The 13642-nt window shown below is 38.7% G+C and overlaps 1 protein-coding gene and 1 long non-coding RNA gene across 10 annotated transcripts in view; one reads left to right on the top strand and one right to left on the bottom strand.

Annotated features, from left to right (window-relative positions):
- DMD (dystrophin) overlaps positions 1-13642 on the bottom strand; it is a 1935994-nt gene that overhangs the window by 1713045 nt on the left and 209307 nt on the right. The gene's annotated exons all lie outside the window — the stretch shown is intronic.
- LOC119843221 lies at positions 109-13510 on the top strand. Its single transcript, XR_005288898.2, has 3 exons — positions 109-624; positions 9901-9951; positions 11814-13510. It is a non-coding gene; the product is annotated as an uncharacterized LOC119843221 (long non-coding RNA).

A 13642-nucleotide genomic window follows, 5' to 3' on the forward strand; every position in this document is an offset into this window, starting at 1 on the left:
GATAGGCCACACATGAGATGCTTAGACTGGAGCTGCAACCCCGGGTTAGAGGACGAAGTTCAGGTGAGCAGGTGTGGGCTGGGATAGTAGAAAGCCAGGAAGCTGGCAATAGAAATGGCTGTGGTGAGGAAGTCTACAACCATCCTCTGAATTAGAGAGGGAAAGAGGGAATGCAGGGCAAGAATAGGACCCTGGGAATCTGACCCAGAGGGAAGGGTATACCCAGGAAAAAGGGGGGGTAGGGAAGAGAGCCTTCAGGAAGCGTGTAGGAAGCAGCCCTCCAGAGAGAGAACAGCAAGGCTGTGGATTGAGCAGAGCTTGGCTGTGTGTTGTAAAGCCCCTGGGCTAGAACCTGGAGTAGTGAGCTGACCCTAGGTTACCCTACTAGTCACTGATGGAGTGGCATTGCCTGGCCAGTAGGTCCAGTGAGACTCTATACCCTCAATGGAGAAACCACCTAGTGACCTGGCTGAAGGGCTAAATCATGAGGAGGAAACTGCAGTTCCTGAAATGAAAGAGGGTCCGCAGAGTGAGAGAGGGCAATGGGTGGAGAGACTGCAAAGAGAGGTGTTGGACCTGGAAGAGAGCTAATCCCCAGAACAACCAAGAGGAGTTGCACCAGGGGTGAGTGAGTACCGCGTGACAACCTGCATAAGGTTTTTATTTGCATATTAATCCTTCACTCCGTTTCATACGTTTCCTTTTCTTTGAAACAGCATTTGTACAGTGACAAGGATTCTGTTTTCACTAATTACTTCAGACAATCTTCTAAGTAATCAAATATTCAAGGGTAATAACTGCTAACAATATGACTCAGTACCATAACAATTAGGAATAGCTGCAAAATTAAAATCCAGAGCTAGGTACCAGTTCTAAATCTCTCCAAATGTAAGGGGTGTTTTTCTCCCAATGATACTTCTCCATCTCTAACAGTAACATTTGAAACAAGTAATCAGAAAGAGGAAAAAAATGAGTAGATCATTACTTAGGGTTTATCTACATGGTAAATTATTCCAGAATAGTTATTTCTGATTAACTCTTACAAAGGGAGTTAATCAGGAATAACTTCATTTAAGATTCACACCATATCTTAACCTGGATTATCTGTCCTGTGTAGACAAGTTGTTAGTTACAATAACTGCTATAGAAGAACTTGACAATTCCTTTAGTTTAGTTCTGTTTTTAATGAAAAAACAACATTCTTTCTATGTCTAGTTTCAAAATTTTAACAAATGCTGTTGCTCTTGTAGTAACTTCCAATTTTCTGTATTTATTGAAAGCTAGTATACCAGTACATATTTAGCTCCGGTTTCATTTAAGTACATCTTTGTCTTATATAAATGTTATCTAGAGTGCTTTCAAATTTAAACAAATAATTCAATTTCATTTGCTAAATGAAAACAAAAAACAAATGTTTGCCAGCTTGGACATTAATCATTCCTTTCATAAATACAGCATTACTTAAAATATGCTTGAATATACCAAGAACTTTTTAAAAAAGAATAATTAAATTGGACAAATTAAAGGGAAAGTTAGTTCTCTGTATCCAAAACATGACTTAGATTTTGTTTCCTTATGCAGAAATTTGCTTGCAAAGTCCATGCAACTTCTCTGTATAACCAAATAGTTCATTGCTCATTTCCGTAAGTAAGTCAGTGCCAGCAGACCAGAACTCATAGTTGCCTCTCTATAAGAAACCAATGTGTGCTTCCAATGGAAGAAGAAACTTCATCAAGGAAACAGATTAGAATTTCCTGGAAGCATGAAACTGCAAACATGTAAAACATTATCATCAAATATTAATCATACTTTGGTAAGGCAGATTGCCTCCTCCAAGGAGATCATGTTTGCTGTTTCAGGCAACCAGCTGGCTATATCTTCTCTAACCTAAAAGTGAACAATTTGGGAAGTGAAGCAGCTAAACTGTGCCAATGGATTAGGTGTTGTGGGAAGGAGAAGGTTGCAAATTGAGCAAATACAGATCTGAAGATGCTCGTAGGTCAGATTTTCCACATAGAAAAAAAAAAAAAAAGGCTGGCTGGCTGATTGTCAGGTCAGGAAGCCAAATAGCCCAGTTGCAAGGGACTCAAAGGATATGTCCACGAGTCTGATGTCCTAAGTGTTTAAGCAAGACTTGTGCTAGCCCTTTACACAGGAGTGAATTTCACACATTGAGGATTGAGACAGAGTTTGATTCTGGGTAGCCATTTGGTTAAATTGTTGTTAAAGTTGCAGTCTCTAACTTCCAGTACAAGCATGTTTGCTTATGTATGCATGCAGATATTTAGGTATCTAACTGCGAGTTTACCCACCGCATTGACAGCGTCCCTCTAACACCTATGTTTTGTCATCAGATGCATATAGTCATGTAACACTGACAGACCCCGGTCGTTGGCGGGCGGGATTGAACCTGGACCTTTAGAGCTAAATGCATGAGCTGCTACTGCTTAAGCTAGAAGCCACGTCTCTTAGAACCTCTAAGACTTAAGAGGCAGACTTAAGAACCTCTAGATGGTCTAGGTGCCACTAGAGATGGACAGAGCATCACACCAAGCAAGCATGGGTTACAGGGGCCTACTAAGACTTGCTTAGTAATACTTTGACAAATTTATATTTATTAAATTTAATAATTCTATTTTCTGAACACTGTAAATGATACCTCCTATCTGATCATGAAGTTATAAAACCTTCTTTCACTCAATTCTGTAACATGGTAGCAAAAACTTAACACTTGGCAAAAACTTATCATAAATTGCAAGGCTTGTCACTACCAGCTGTTCCGGTATAGTTGCTTCCAGAATATCAAATGAATGAACCATACTATCTACTTCTCTGTTCACCAAGGAGTCAAGTTGACATTGATGAAATCATGTTATCAGCATGCACTGCCTATCTCTGAAAGGATACTGATAAAGATGGTCTAACATACATTAACTACAGCACAACAAAAGATGTGTGTAGAAATGAAGCCTATTCTACAGCATCTAAAGGACACTTCCCTAGAGATTTAGAATCATATTGAGAATCGACCCTACATAATATGGAAAAGGTTACCAAATTTAGTCAGTGAAAGAAAATTCATGAAGTTATTGATTATGGTACCCTCATTTTGTCAAGCAAGTTATCTGGAAGACTCACCTTAAGATTTTTTTTAATTCTGATGAATTGATTTTTAATGTAAATTTTAGTGATCTTTCCTGTTTACATGAGTAGGGAGGCACCACAGGGGGTCCACAAGTATGATGATTTGCCTTGAGATCAAGGAGTAAACCTCTTTGTTAGGAATGATTGACATAACATATCCTTCCCAAATTTACACCACTTGTTCTATGAGTATAGATGGTGTTTACTTAGAATTAACTAAATCTGTTGATTAGTTTCAATTTTTAAAATAACATGACTGAGATTTGATAGTTCTTACATTTTTTTCTTGATCCTTCTAGAAAATACATTTCTTGAGTGTGAAATCTATAAGCTATGAGGGTAATTAACCAAAGGAACAATTTACTAAGGAGTCTGGTGAATTCTCCATCACTGGCAATTTTTAAATTAAGGTTGGATGCTTTTTCTAAAAGATACGCTCTAGTTCAATCAGGAATTAATTCAGGGAAGTTCTATGGTGTTGTGCAGGAGATGAGACTAGATGATGCCTTCTGGCTTTGTAAACTCCAATTTATTATTCATTAAAAAAATGATTCACATGTAGATTATTCCAAAATCTAAGGCATGGGGCACGTTAAAAAGTGTAGTAACTTTTTAATTTTCTATTTATGAACACTGATAGTTGTAACCATGTATAATTACACTGCAAAGTTTGCAGTTTAATAATTTTAATCAAACTAACTTGATAGATTTATTTTTCTGATGAATACTGCAGCATATAATTGGATGTCAGCCAATTATTTGTGATGGAGAACTTACTTTTGCTGGATACGACATGTGTGTGAAGCTGATAGAAAACATTCTTTATCATAAGGACTGCCTTAGAGTTCAGCCAATTACACCGTGGGAAAGGATGCAGCATATATTCTATCCAAAATGCAGGGGCCAACTCTCCTGCCATTTCATGGAGTCTAGCCCTGCTGGTGTCAGATTCAGAGACCTTTAAAACTGTGAAGGCATGGAGAACAGTTGTGCGCAGGCTACACAGGGCATAAACCTCTTTACTCCCATGTCTAAGCACTCTTAAGCACTCCAAACACACAAAGGTTACTTTGTCACATCTTATTTGGCTGTGCTGGGGGAACAAGGAGAAAGGAGGCCCCTGTTATTCCTCTGCTCAGCTCCCTCAGATTGTGAATCTGATTTCAGGAAGGAAGGTAGTGGCTAATCACCACTGTAAGCAAGTAGGTAGAAAAGAGGATCGGAAGTAGAGCGGGCAACAAGATTTTAAATGTATCAATTTTCTAACAAAAAAGGGGACATTGAGGGGAAAATGTTCCCATTTTTTTGAACTGTCTCCTCATGGGGGAGGGAGGAACACTGCTTCAGACTCCTGACTAACTAGCCAGAGTAGCTGGATGGACACATGATGGAGAGTGGGCCGGGCAGGGCGGAGGGGAGCAGGGAAGGAATTGTGATTGGAGCCACACTTCATTCTCTGGTCTGTCCATAAGGGGCAGTGTAAAACTGCATTTCTTCATTCAGGACTGATTTAAAGGTTGCAGCCTATCCTTAACTTATGTGACAGTCAACATGGTGATGCAGGTGATAGATAAATAGCTAGCTATGTGAAAACCCCAATCAACTAATTTCCTCATGAGACCCAACAGTGTACATTAATGACATTCCATTGTATTTGACACTCCATTGTAACAATGATCTGGGAGTTGTTGAAATGAGCTCAAGATTACAGTATCTTCTATCAACACCTTTATTATTTATTAACAAACTTGTTTTGAATTAACAACCTGCTCATTCAAAATGTTCCAATCAAAGCAGTGTGAAAAGTTATGGGACTATATCCGTTGTGGAAAACTTCGTATTTCTGCAATTTCAAAAACAATTAAAAAAACAATTGGTTTAAACTGTTTTATCTTTGGAGGATTTGAATCTGTGAAAATTGCTATACACAGTATGAAAATGAACACTGTGTTACAGGGGCAGTATCGGTGTGATTATCAGTGTGACTTTTTTTTGCTGACGGCTGGTCACTTTTCAGGTGACTAACAGCCAGACTCTCAATGAGCTTAGAGAGGCAGATTGTGTGGGTGCTTTGCAATATATATAAAAAAGCAGAGAATCGTAAAAATTCAAGGTTATAATTAAACAGAATAAATCCCCTATAATGTTTGTATTGATAGCTTTTGGGGGGAAGTCTACAATTCTCTTCTTTTGTTCAGAAAATGGACAGGAAAAGGTGAGTGGTCTTAGGTGGATGACTCACAGGATGGGGTTGTCATCTTGAATACAGATTTTCAAAAACACACAAAACATGTGATAAAGAACCAGAGAACAGGAATAATAAGGTATATTCATGATCCCATAAAAAAGAATGTACAACATGCAGGGGAAATAAGTGTCAAAGCCCATGAGTTATAGATTCATACTGTGTCCACCTGTAGAAAATGGAGCTGCTCAAAGCAGCAAGAGTTAAAATAGGTAATGTGTGGTCAAAGAAGACAATGGAAGCACATGTAGCATGTAACTCGGAGTTCATTTTGCAAGTTCCATGTAACAGTGAGATTACTGCACTATTTCCAGCAACACCACCTAGAGATACACAGTACACTGAGCTACTATATACAACACAGGTTTCAGAGTAGCAGCCGTGTTAGTCTGTATTCGCAAAAAGAAAAAGAGTACTTGTGGCACCTTAGAGACTAACAAATTTATTTGAGCATAAGCTTTCGTGAGCTATGAGCTGTGAAAGCTTATGCTCAAATAAATTTGTTAGTCTCTAAGGTGCCACAAGTACTCCTTTTCTATATACAACACAGTACACTTAGCTACTATATACAACACTTGTAGTATATCTCAGTTCTTTTAGGGCTCTGGTATTTAGAAAAGTAAGAGGCAAACAAAAGCTTCTTACTCAGCCTTCAAAGCCCACAACATATATTTTAAGCACATAGGCAGAGGTCAGGCAAGAAGGTTAAGAGAGAGGATCTTCCCAACATTTCTCAGTGAAACTGAAAATGTTTTATTATATATGGACAAAAGTTTTTACAAATAATTACTTAGTGGAAGTCTGTGGCTAACACTACAAGTCAGTAAGTTTCCAGACTCTCAATTACACTGAGTCTCATTAGACTCCATTTATATTAATCACTCTTTATAAAATTTAGCCCCAAAGAATGCTTCTCTGCTTAGACTAAACAAACCAAGTAAATTAAAATCGAATTGCTCTGTTTTCTAGATCTTCCTTTCTAGGAGCTCTGGTCTTGTACATTATTTTGAAAGTAGCCAAGTTAAATATATGTAAACAGTAAGTTTAAGCTATGTTTTTCCAATTTTCTTCTCTTCTTTTGAAGAGAAAGAAATGGATCTTTAAAGAGTAAGATACAGTATTCAGAAAGAATTTCTAGACACCATTAATGACTAGTTCTGGAACCCACAACAGGAGAGGTAATTCTTGATTTATTCTTAAGTCAGATCCTGTGCTTCACATAAATTAATATAGCTGAACTCCTCGGTAACAGCAAACAGAATGTAACTACATTTAATATCCTTGGGGGGGAGAGGGATACCAAAGAATCCCATCACAGTAGCATTTAACTTCAAAAAGGGGAACTACACAAAAATGAGAAGTCTAATTAAATGGAAATTAAAACAAAAAGTCAAAAGAGTGAAATGCCAGCAAGCTACATGAAAACGTTTTAAAAATGCCATCATGGAGGCTCAAACTGTATGTATAGCCCCCTTTCCCTCCTCCATCCCCCCCCCCTCCAAAAATAAAAAAATAAGAGAAGCAAAAAAAAAGCCACTATGGCTGACTAGCAGAGTAAAAAGTGGTTAAAGGGTTTAGGTGACAAATCTGAAGAACCATCCCAAACGGAGGAGTCAGTACAGGACGTTTTGGAACAAATAGATAAACTAAATAATAATTCACCTGGACCAGATGCTATTCATCCAAGAGTTCTGAAGGAACTCAAATATGAAATTGAAGAACTACTAAGTGTGGTTAGTAATCTATCACTTAAATCAGCCTCTACCAGATGACTAGAGGATAGCTAATGTAACACCTTTAAAAAAAAAAAGTGTCTCCAGAGTCAAGCCTGACAATCACAGGTCAGTAAACCTAACTTTAGTACCAGGTAAGTAGCTTGAAACAATAGTAAAGAACAGGATAATCAGACACAGATGAACACTATATTTTGTTGGGGAAAGAGTCAACAGAGCTTTTGTAAAGGGAAATAATGCCTGACAAATCTATTAGAATTCTTGGAGAGTGTCAACAAACATGTGGACAAGAGTGATTCAGTTGAAATAGTGCACTTTGACTCTCAGAAAGCCTTTGGCATGATCCCTTGCCAAAGGTTCTTATGCAATTAAGCAGTCATGGGATAAGAGGGAAGGTCCTTTCACAGATCAGTAACTGGTTAAAAGATAGGAAACAAAGGCAGGAATATATGGTCAGCTCTCAGAATGAAGAGAGGTAAACAGAAGTTTAGAATGCTGGTACAAAAACAATTAAATATGTAATTAAAGACCAAGGGATCAAATCCTGTCCCCTTGCTTTCATCCCCTTTTCTGAAGAGTAGCTGGGGATTCTGCTGATGTACCATAGTCATTGCCCCTGCAGCAGGCATAGGTGGAGTTCCTGGGGCAAGCTAATGATGGGAGGGAGAGGTAAATTCGGGTCAGGCCTCTGTCAGACCCAGCAATCAGGTCCAAGGATTTCTAATAGTTAAAAAAGTTTTTTGGGGTGGAAGAGGGAAATAAGTGTAAAAATAACTTGGCCCTTAGATAAAGCCATTTTTCAGGTTATGAAAGAGCAAAAAAAATTAAGAAAAATTCCTCTAATACGACTAACTCAAAAATAGCTTGTCTGATTAACCTCAGACAGTTCTTGAGCTAATCTCCTCCAATATGAGATTATTAAAAACAGACCCAACAGAATTTTTCCAGCATTGGGATAGTGGTCTGAATTGGTCTGAGATGAGAAATTATGTTATAACCTCAACACTTAGCTGAAGTTATAAGATAGCTATAATGAGCTACAGCTCACTTCATCGGATGCATTGGATGCTGTAGCTCAAGAAAGCTTATGCTTAAATGAATGTGTTAGTCTCTAAGATGCCACAAATCCTCCTTTTCTTTTTGCAGATACAGACTAACACGGCTGCTACTCTGAAACCTATAATAATATAACTGAAGAGGAAGGATGTCTAAATGACTGTAAAGGAAGTAATAACAAAAACTACACAGTAGTCAATTGTCTTTGAAAAGCCTCATGTATGGCTCAGAACTAAGATCCTTGGTGACATGAATTTTCATTGACTATAATGAGCTTTGGATCAGGACCTCTATGGGCTAACAGAGACAAGCAACAGCTATTGGTTGCCAAGTGGAGGAACAGAACTCAGACGCCTCCTAAAAATGTCATTTAATTCTTTTTTTGTGCAGCAGGGTATTTTACAGGATTACTGAAATCTTAGTGTTTTGGGTGGAACACTGTCTGTCGCCCCAATACTTTGAGTCATAAAAATGTAGTGAAAGGGGCAATATTAAAAAATAAAAATGTTTCTAGTACTGAGAATTGCACTCCTCTCTCTCTCTCTCTCTCTCTCTCGTTTGTTTTGAGTGCCCAGGGGTGTTTCTTGATAACTGAATTTGGTGAGCGTTTCAGGGGTGTGTCTGAGATTAGTACTTAAAATATATTTATGACTCTTCACTGTTGGTATGTTTTCTGTGCATTGATCAGAGATTTTTTTTATTTCATATATCCCTACTTAGAACTAGCTCTAGTGACTACATATCTATAACACACAGAAAAGAAGATTAAGAAATATATATTGTTGTTTTGATAGTGAACATTGATTTCACTTTCACTGCAGTGCAATATTGCAAGCGCTGCTGAGAACACTGTCACATCTCCTTAATACAAATTCAATAACGAAAAAGAAGAAATAACCATGCATCATCCTTTTTACCATTGTTCTTTTTTCAGACTAAACACCCTAGACAACAATCTCATTTCCCATCATCAGGATCTACACTTACAACAAGCCCCTCATTCCTCCCCCTCTCCCCCGCATGAGCTCACGAACAGACACGGAAAATGTAATTTTCTTTTTAATTCCTAATGTTCTCTATCAGCACCTCAATCAAGCTACATAGACATTGAAATCAAATCCATCCTTAGAGAAGTGAAAAGAAATTGGTTCTTTAGGTTTAGAAGACGCCTTTGAGCCTTCACAATGAGTCTAACAAAGCAAATCATACAAGACAGAAAGGTCTAGTAACCTGAATTAATTCTGGAAACAGCATATAAAAATCCTACTGATATACCACCAAAAAATTATAAATAATCCCACAAACACAAACTAAAAAGAGAACTGAAAACATTAAGCATAACTCAGATGCTGTTTTAAAGCTTTGTTTCACGGAAAGTGGGAGACAACGTCACAGTAAGTAGTCCTCGGGTGATCATCCCAGACCCTCATTCTCTTGAGTATATACTATATGATACTCAATAGGCTGACACATCAATCTCAGTTTTGAAAATGAGAGGTTAGGGAGCAGGCATTCTCAAATATAGACTGGTATAGTGTTACTTAAGGCCTTACATTATATGAGTTCCTTAGGATAGCAGTGGTATCCACTGCATTGTCTGTACAGGACCAAACACAATGGGAGCCTATTTCCTGATTGGGAACACCAGATTTTAATGAAATACAAGTTAGTAGTAATTTTCCAAAATGTAAATCTTAACATTCATGGCCTGATTTTTTTCAGAAGTTCTGAGCATATAGAGATTCCACTGAAGTCAACATAGATTCACCAAGGGTAAGTCATGCCTGACCAACCTGATTGCCCTCTATGATGAAAAAACTGATTCTGTGGATATGGGAAAGCAGTGGACATGATATACCTTGACTTTAGCAAAGCTTTTGATATCATCTCCAACAGTATTCTTGCCAGCAATTTAAAGAAGTATGGATTGAATGAATAGACTATAAGATGGATAGAAAGGTGGCTAGATCGTCAGGCTCAATGGGTAGTGATCAACAGCTTGATGTCTAGTTGGCAGCCGATATCAAGCGGAGTGCCCCAGTGATCGGCCTTGGGGCCAGTTTTGTTCAACATCTTCATTAATGATCTGGATGATGGGATGGATTGCACCCTCAGTAAGTTTGTGGATGACACTAAGCGGGGGGATGGGGAGAGGTAGATACACTGGAGGGTAGGGATAGGGTCCAGAGTGACCTAGACAAATTGGAGGGTTGGTCCAAAAGAAATCTGATGAGATTCAAGAAGGACAAGTGCAGAGTCCTGCACTTAGGATGGAAGAATCCCATGCACTGCTACAGGTTGGGGACTGACTGGCTAATAAGCAGTTTTCCAGAAAAGGATCTGGGGATTACAGTGGACAAGAAGCTGGATATAAGTCAACAGTGTGGCCTTGTTGCCAAGAAGGCTAACTGCATAATGGGATGCATTAGTAGAAGCATTGCCAGCAGATCCAGGGAAGTGATTATTTCCCTCAATTTGGCACTGGTGAGGCCACATCTGGAGTATTGCATTCAGATTTGGGCCCCTCACTACAGAAAAGATGTGGACAAATTGGAGAGAGTCCAGTGGAGGGCAACAGAAATGATTAGGGGGCTGGGGCACATGACTTACAAGGAGAGGCAACTGGGCTTATTTAGTCTGCAGAACAGAAAAGTGGGTTGGGGGGGATTTGATAGCAGTCTTCAACTATCTGAACAGAAGTTCCAAAGAAGATGGAGCAAGGCTGTTCCCAGTGGTAACAGATGACAGAACAAGGAGCAATGGTCTCAAGTTGCAGTGGAGGAGGTCAAGGTTGGATATTCGGAAACACTATACACTATTTCACTAGGAGGGTGGTGAAGCACTGGAATGGGTTACCTAGGGAGGTGGTAGAATCTCCGTCCCTAGAGGTTTTTAAGGCCTGGCTTGACAAAGCCGTGGCTGGGATGATTTAGTTGGGGCTGATCCTGCTTTGAGCAGGGGGTTGGACTAGATGACCTCCTGAGGTCTCTTCCAGCCATAATCTTCTATGATTCTATGAAGTCAGTGGGAGCTGTGGACTCTCAGAACCTTTGAAAATCAGGCCAGACAACAGCAGATTCTTTAAAGGCATCTGCTGTACTCTGGTATAGCATATTTTCCTTTGCATTGCAAAAGCTTTCTAGCCACACTGAATATTTCCATTTGAAAAATATCACAAACCAAAGAGATTGTGTGTACCACCAATAAAAATGAAGAGAAAGAGAAATAAAATTTTTGTTACTAATGATATTTCTTTTGAGGCACAATATAAATAAAGGTTTCAGAGTAGCAGCCATGTTAGTCTGTATTCGCAAAAAGAAAAGGAGTACTTTTGGCACCTTAGAGACTAAGAAATTTGTTAGTCTCTAAGGTGCCACAAGTACTCATTTTCTTTTTAATATAAATGAAGTGTATTTCATTTTATGACAACATAGTATGCTACCTTTCAATATTTCCCTGCCCACTCCCCATACGTTAGGCAGTATTTTCAGTTAAAGGAAGCCCACCTCCCATCCCACATGAACTTACAAAATAAAATTAATAGCCCCATTCACTAACTCTGGGATTGAGGTGTGATATAATAGGAGAAAAATGTTTGTGTAGCTTCAAAATTCATGTTTCCTTTCTCCCTCTAGGTACCAGTCTCTCTTAACCAGCCCCAGAAGTCTACAAGTGCACCCCTTATTAACGTGGATGTTTTAGGTGAGGCTCAGGAGTTGATGGCATTGAATGAATGTCTAAGGATTAATGATGGACTCCTGAACAAAGAGGAGACTGCAACTGAAACATGAACTTCTAGGAACATTCAGAGAGCTTGTTTCACTTCTATTTATGTGAGTCAAAACAATAGAATTCAGTCTGCAAACCCCATTGGAGAGTGAACTCTACAGGGTTTGCACAGTTCTTGTCACTTACAGCTAACTCCTGTGATGCCCACCTTCGTTAACCAAGCAACTAACAAGATGCTACTTGCAAGCCTGCAGACAGACTTATGATCTATTATACTGCCTGAGAAATAGTTTGTGACCATGTCACTGAAGACTAACATAATGCACGCAGAAAGGAGGAGAGTTAATGTGACATGTGAAATCCTAACTCTACGTTTTCTGATTTTGACTGTCTAACTTTTTAAAGGAATTTGTGTTTTATCAATCCATAATATGGAAGAATTTGGCTAGAGACCAACAGAACTCCTTTCTTATATAACTCCAGTCCAATAACCCAATTCTCCACTACACAAGGTGTGAGGCACTCTGCACGTAAGTACGAAACACTACCAAATCAAAATTCTCCGCTCACCTACCCAGGTGATGTTTTATACCCACTCTGCATAGATGAAAATGACTACAGAAGGACACAGCACTGTAGATTTAGATCCAATGTGCATATTGAATAAAACATTCACTATGAGAACCTATTTCATACTCAATGAAGCAACTTTTCATCTTGCATTGGGTTCAGAATCTCTGATGTTATGAAAGTTTTGAGTACACGACAGGTTCAGGAGTCCTGCTTTATTTAAGGTGCATGTTGCCTAGGAACCTATAGAGCCTTGTAATGCCCACATGAGAAACTCTAAATGGGGCACAAATCCCTACAGCATTCAGGGCTCAGTTGTTTGAGGCCCATGGGACTTCCCTGGATTTTGCCTCAGGGATCTTAGAATGATGCAATTCACTCCCATCTGTGCAATGGCCACACCATTCCTTCTTGGTGACTTGGCCTCCTACTCAAAATCATAGTGGTGAAGAGGGTTAGAAAGAGTTTTGAGCAATTGAAAACGGGAAAGAGGGGGTATTAAAACACTTCAGCAACCTTAAGTGTAATCTCGGCTCCAGGGGTTATATATACCTGGCATATTTGGTGATTTAAGAATGGTCTACACCTTCTCAGCACAGCCTCCTGCAAGAACAAAAGCAATACAGGAGAAAAACATCCCTTCTAATTCCTGAGGCTTTAATATAAACATTTCTACATTAGTAATTGTGACACAATGACATTGTTTTACAAAAATACAACACCTAATAAATAATAATTTCAATAAAGAATAAAAATTCTGAAAGATAGAAAATTCAGACTTTAGGAGATGAATGGGAATTAGTATGCATCCTAGCTGAGAACAGTTATCTTGCCATTCCCTGCACTCCTAATTTTAATATAGCAGGAAGAATAGGAGCACTAAGTAAATGTATGTGGACAAAATTGGAAAGGGACCATGCATAAATTATCTTATGGAGTTATTTTATCATCTAAAATGATGGTACTGTAGTGTTAACTAAGTTTGAGCTCCCAGAGCAATACAGTTCTTCTATGACAATCAATTACTTATGATTGCTTTGACAGGTTTCAGAGTAGCAGCCGTGTTATTTGCAAAAAGAAAAGAAGTACTTGTGGCACCTTAGAGACTAACAAATTTATTTGAGCATAAGCTTTCGTGAGCTACAGCTCACTTCATCGGATGCAT

Source organism: Dermochelys coriacea, chromosome 1 (assembly GCF_009764565.3).
Source record: "Dermochelys coriacea isolate rDerCor1 chromosome 1, rDerCor1.pri.v4, whole genome shotgun sequence".
Classification (NCBI taxonomy): domain Eukaryota; kingdom Metazoa; phylum Chordata; order Testudines; family Dermochelyidae; genus Dermochelys; species Dermochelys coriacea.